This window comes from Capsicum annuum, chromosome 12 (genome assembly GCF_002878395.1).
Source record: "Capsicum annuum cultivar UCD-10X-F1 chromosome 12, UCD10Xv1.1, whole genome shotgun sequence".
NCBI lineage: Eukaryota > Viridiplantae > Streptophyta > Magnoliopsida > Solanales > Solanaceae > Capsicum > Capsicum annuum.
The window spans coordinates 207,548,824-207,554,823 of record NC_061122.1 but is presented as its reverse complement, the minus strand read 5'-3'; positions in this window follow the sequence as shown (position 1 = coordinate 207,554,823).

Below are 6,000 nucleotides of genomic sequence, written 5' to 3'. Positions count from 1 at the left end.
CAATTTTCGAGAATGTTGAGGCTGAACATACGATGGATATATAACAATGTTTTTGGCATTATATTTTTTGCATCATCATGGGTAAACATGAGGAACAGAATGTGAGAGTCTTATTGCTGAAAACCCTCGTGGGTACCGTAAGGCGATGGTGAGTTGAGAGGAATAAATATAAGAGTCTTATTGGTGAAAATCCTCGCTGGCACCGTAAGGCGATGGTGAGTTGAGAGGAATAAAAATGAGGGAGTCTTATTGGTGAAAACCCTCACAGGCATTATAAGGCGATAATGAGTTGAGAGAAATAAAAATGAGGGAGTCTTATTGGTGAAAATCCTCACGGGCACTGAAAGGCGATTGCGAGTTAAGGGAAATAAAAATGAGAGAGTCTTAGTGGTGAAAACCCTCATGGACACCATATGGGGATGGTGAGTTTGAGAGGAATAAAAAGAAGAGAGGCTTGTTTTCAAAAACCCTTTGAGGCATCGCTAATTGGATGAGGTATATGAGTCCAATGGATTTGAAAAGGGGACTCAGTTGCAGGGGCATTAACTCAACAACAAATGGTAAATTTTGGGGAGAAAGATCAGGCAGCTTAATCCAAAATTCATGTCTTAATCATTGGAGTTGGTTGTCGTATTCAGATAAGTTTTTCTTTTTGTCATTTTGAAAGAGGGACATTCTTTTTTTCTTTCTTTTACATATTCATATTTTTATCTTTTTTATTTCATTTATCAAAATAAGAAATCACCATTATTTCTTTACATTAAGTCAAGTTATTGTCAAAACAAGTGAAAAAGGATTTCAAAACTGGCTATCAGTATCCTCAATTGCATGAAGAAAGGACCAGGACCAGCACATGAAAGGAACATGATCACAAATCAAGATAAGCAGAGAAAGTTTATCAACCGCCAGGTTACTGGATTCGTGGGAGTATTAGGTTTCAAAAGGTGTATCTAGAGGCATGGTAAAATAGCAATTCGGTGTTTTGACTCAAAGTCAATTTCCTTAATCTGGGTTTGGGTCAATGATGTGACAAGACAAGGGAAAATGTCAGCAATCTGAAACAAAGATAAAAGGAACGAGCGTTGGAGCAGATGCCTGGAGAGCCAAGTGCTGCAAGCCACCACTAAGTTTTTAACAAACAATATTTTCTTTGATGAACTAGGGGCAAAGTTCTGTTCATTAAGTTCATCTACCTTCGGGGGAGCATATCTGTGAGTTGTCGTATTGATCAGGACCCTCTTGGAAAATGGGAATTTAATTTCTGCTCAAGACCCTCCTGAAAATGAGATTTTATTTTGCAAAAAAAGGAATATTTCTGTATCATCATATTTGTTTGGAATAATTTTTGTCTAGTTTTGACTTTGATCTCAGGAACCTGCCTTAAGAACAGGGTGTGAAATTTGCTAGTCAATAAATGGAAAGTCAGGAGCCCGGCTGAAGAACAGGGTGATGAAATTGAAAGACAAGAGCCCGCTTGAAGGACAGGGTAATGAAATTAAAAGTCAGGAGCCTGCCTGAAAAATAGGGCGAAGAAATTGAAAGTTAGGAGCCTGCCTGAAGATCTGGGTGATGAAACTGCAAGTCAGGAGCCTGCCTAGAGAACATGGTGATGAAATTGAAAGTCAGGAGCCCGCCTGCAGAACAGGGTTAGGAAAATGCAAGTCAGGAGCCTACTTAAAGAACAAGGTGACAAAATTAAAAATCAGGAGCCCGCCTGAAGAATAGGATGATGAAACTGCAAGTCAGCAGCCCCCCTGGAGAACACGGTAATGAAATTGAAAGTCAGTATTCCACATGAAAAACAGGGTGATGAAATTGCAAGTTAGGATCCCACCTGAAGAACAGGGTTATGAAATTTAAAGTTAGGAGCCCGCCCAAAGAACAGGGTGATGAAATTTCAATTCAGGAGCCCGTCTAAAGAACAGGGTGATAAAATTGTAAGTCAGGAACCCACCTGAAGAATAGGGTGATGAAATTGAAAGCCAGGAGCCCGCCTGAAGAATAGGGTGATAAAATGGATAGTCAGGAGCCCGCCAAACTAACAGGGTGTTGAAATTGCAAGTCAGGAGCACACCTAAAGAAAAGGGTGATAAAATTGCAAGTCGGGAGCTTACTTAGAGAACAAAGTGAGGAAATTGCAAGTCAAGAGCCCGCTTGGAGAACAGGGTGATGAAATTAAAAGTCAGGAGTCTGCCTGAAAAATAGGGTGATGAAATTAAAAGTTAGAAGCCCTCCCGAAGAACAGGGTGATGAAATTGAAAGTCAGGAGCCTTCCTGAAGAATAGGGTGATGAAATTTAAAGTTAGGAGCCTGCCTGGAGAATAGGGTGATGAAATTATAAGTCGAGAGTCCACCTGGAGAACAGGGTGATGAAATTATAAGTCAGGAGCTTAACTGGAGAATAGAGTGAGAAAATTGAGGGTCTGGAGCTCACCCAGAGAATAGAGTAAAGAAATTGCAAGTTAAGAGCCCTCCTGGAGAACATGGTGATGAAATTAAAAGTCAGGAGCCCGCCTGAAGAAATGGGTGATAGAATTGAAGTCAGGATCCTTCCTAAAGAACAGAGTGATAAAATTAAAAGTCAAGAACCAGCCTAAAGAACATGGTGATAAAATTGCAAGTCAAGAGTCTGCTTGAAGAACAAGGTGATAAAATTGAAAGTCAGGAGCCGGCCTTGAGAATAGGGTGATGAAATTGAAAGTCAGGAGCCCGCTTGGACAACATAGTAATGAAATTGAAAGTTAGGAGCCCACCTAAAGAATAGGGTGAAGAAATTGAAATTCAGGTGCCCACCTGAAGAACAGAGTGATGAAATTAAAATTCAGGAGCCCGCTTGAAGAATAGGGTGATGATATTGAAGGTCAGGAGCTTGCCTGAGAAATAAGGTGAAGAAATTAGAAGTCCAGAACCCACCTGAAGAATAGGGTGATGAAATTGAAATTTAGGAGCCCACCTAAAGAATAGGGTGAAGAGATTGAAAGTTAACAAATTAAAAATAGAAATTTAGGAGCCCGCCTGGATAACAGGGTGAACAAATTGAAAAGTCAAGAAACGAGGTGAAGAAATTGAAAGTCAAGCAACAAGGTGAAAAAGTTGTTAGTCGGGAGCAAATTGTAAGTCAGGATCTCACCTGGAGAATAAGGTGACAAAATAGCAAAGCAAGATCTAAGGAAAGTTGCATAGATTGGACTTTGTAATTTCATTTATGTTCTTAACTTGTAATTTTCATTTTTTTGGTGTAATCATAGAGCTGCGGATCAGAACCTCGACAGGCCTCATTTGACTCTCTAACTCGGTATGGTCCTTTTCCTTGTTAACCCTAGAGATATATATAACTTGACTCCTACATAACTTGACATAAGTAGAATACCCAAAATCGAGAGTCGGTTGTCCTTCCTTATTTAGTTTCTTTCTTTAATAGTTAGGATAAAATTCTATCTCGTTATCCACTTCTTTGTATGAAAATACTTTGTGTTTGCATCCAAAGAGAGGCATGATATAGAAACCTAATTTTGTAGCTCCTGAACATCACTCTTTCAAAATTCACTCCATTGTATCGTTATCATACACACTCACCCATTTAATAATTCCACCACAAGAATCCCAAATAACAAATTCATAACAACTTTGGACACCCAACTCTAACAAAAATAATAACTTCCTACCCTACCCACGTGCCTCCTACCCCCTTAACCCCTAACATGTTTTTCATGACCAAAAATATCCGTAACAAAATTTACATGCACACACAGATAACACACCACACTCTGATACACAGAAACGCACTCACACTGAGCTCACCGAAGACACGCAACACTATACGTAGAGAGAGATAGTGAAAAGAGGGAGAGAGAGTTAGAGATTTCAATGAGAGGAGGAGATTGAGAGAAGAAAACAAGCGAGAAAGAAAGAAAATCGACGGATATTGAATTTCCCAACGAGTTTTCATCGAAAAGCACTACCATCGCACAAACCTTACTATTTTTCTCCGATTCTCATCATCGTCGAGCTCGCCGGAGCTCTGATGAAGTGAAAACAATGAACCCCAACTCTAATCCAACCAAGTTTGACCAATTTCAGTTCGATTTTGACGAAGTTCACCAGAAAATAATTGAAACAGTAGCAGCGTATACAAAATCGGGTACGGGTGGTTCTATACTTTGCTATCTTGCTTTGAGTTGGCAAAAAACAGATAAAAGGGTGTAAATCGAAGCTGGTTTTGTCCATTTAGTTGAGGTTCGAATCAAGGTTTTCGAGATGGAATACTCCAGTTTATTCAATGAGTAATATTTGATTAAAAGCAACATTAAGGTCCATTTCTCAGCTCATTCTCAATTAATCTTAATTGTTCGATATTTTATGTGTTAAACTCATGTGAGTGGAATTTGTTTACATTGATTTTGATATATTTTGGATCATCGTGGTTGATTGTTGACATTGATTGATTGATTATTTGAATTGGGTAATAAAAGGAGTTGGGCTCAATTTGTGGGTAAATCTTTAGTTTGGGATGATGTTGAAAGGTGGCTAATTTGTAATTTCATTTGGAATATTTAATTTGTTATCTTGAATAATTTTGATATCGTTGAAATCGATAGTATCATATTTTTAGGTGAAAATTGGTAGGAAAATGATAGGTTGGATAGGCAACTCGTAGGATTCTATATCATTAAATGTGTAAATGTCTGCGTTGAATGATTTCTCTGCTTTTATCATATTTCATCAAATGTATTCATTTGCCGGGTAATGCCCCGAGGTCATATTGTACTTATTCACTGGGGAATGCCCCAAATCATATTTGTGAAAAAGGTTTATGTCAAGGCTCGAGGCACTAGGTGGAGCATAGTTTAGGATTAGTGTAAGTTAGCGTAGGTTTACATTTCAGTATCTTTTTATTTTGGGTCTGTAATAAATTGGACCGGACATTGTCTTTGAGTTTTGAATTGTTTGGTTGTTTGTTTTCTTTTTGTGTGTTTTTGTTGGTTTATACATTCTATAGTGTCCTACTAGCCGATATATTCCACGAAGTGAACGTGGTTGAACCACGGGACCGAGGGATGCCTAACACCTTTCCCTCGGTCAACAAAATTCATAAACCAGAATCTCTGTTTGTGGACCAGTTTTGAAAGAGCCAAAATCATTTTCAAAAAGGATTTTCAAAGGTGACTTGTCACGCCAGATTTATGCCAATGATGACTCTGAGTTTTGATTGTTAAAAGTCCTTTTCAAAACAAATTGTTTTCTTATGTCACTTAATAATAAAACCCTTTCAAACTTTAAAATCTATCTTTTTGTTAAAAAAAAGGGTGTGAGATGCATTGTATATTTATTTTATTCATTTAAATGAAAAGTTTGGCACAATTCATTTTTAAAATATCAAAAATTAAAATATCTATATGTAAACATTGAGAATAACTTTATAGATAAATAAAATGCAATAACAAAATAACTAACTGAATAAATAGATAAAAAGGTCCCACATATACCCAAATTTTGGTGAATTTTGTTGTAATACGCCTGAACTTTGTGGGAGTCCTATGACCCCTGAACTATTCATTAGTGTATTTTAGTTACATTTTTAAGCTAATAAAAATAAAAATGCTAATAAAAAAAGAAAAATGGTCTGAAATATATCTAAACTTTGACGAAATTTGTTGTAACACGCCTGAATTTTGCGGGAGTTCTATGACCCCTCAGAATTTTGTGGGGGTCCTATGACCCCTCTAGACTATTTATTAGCGTATTTTATGACATTTATTTGCACTAAACTCTTTTTTTTAAATAATTATTTATTAACATATTTTATCTATTTATTATCTTATAGATGTCGCTAAAATACACTAATATACAGTTCAGGGGAGTCATAGGACACACACAATGTTCAGACGTATTACAATAAATTTCACCAAAGTTTGAATATAATTTGAACCTTTTTTCATAATTAAATAAATTAAAAAAATGAGTTTAGTTCAAACAAGTGTCAGTAAAATACGCTTAGCA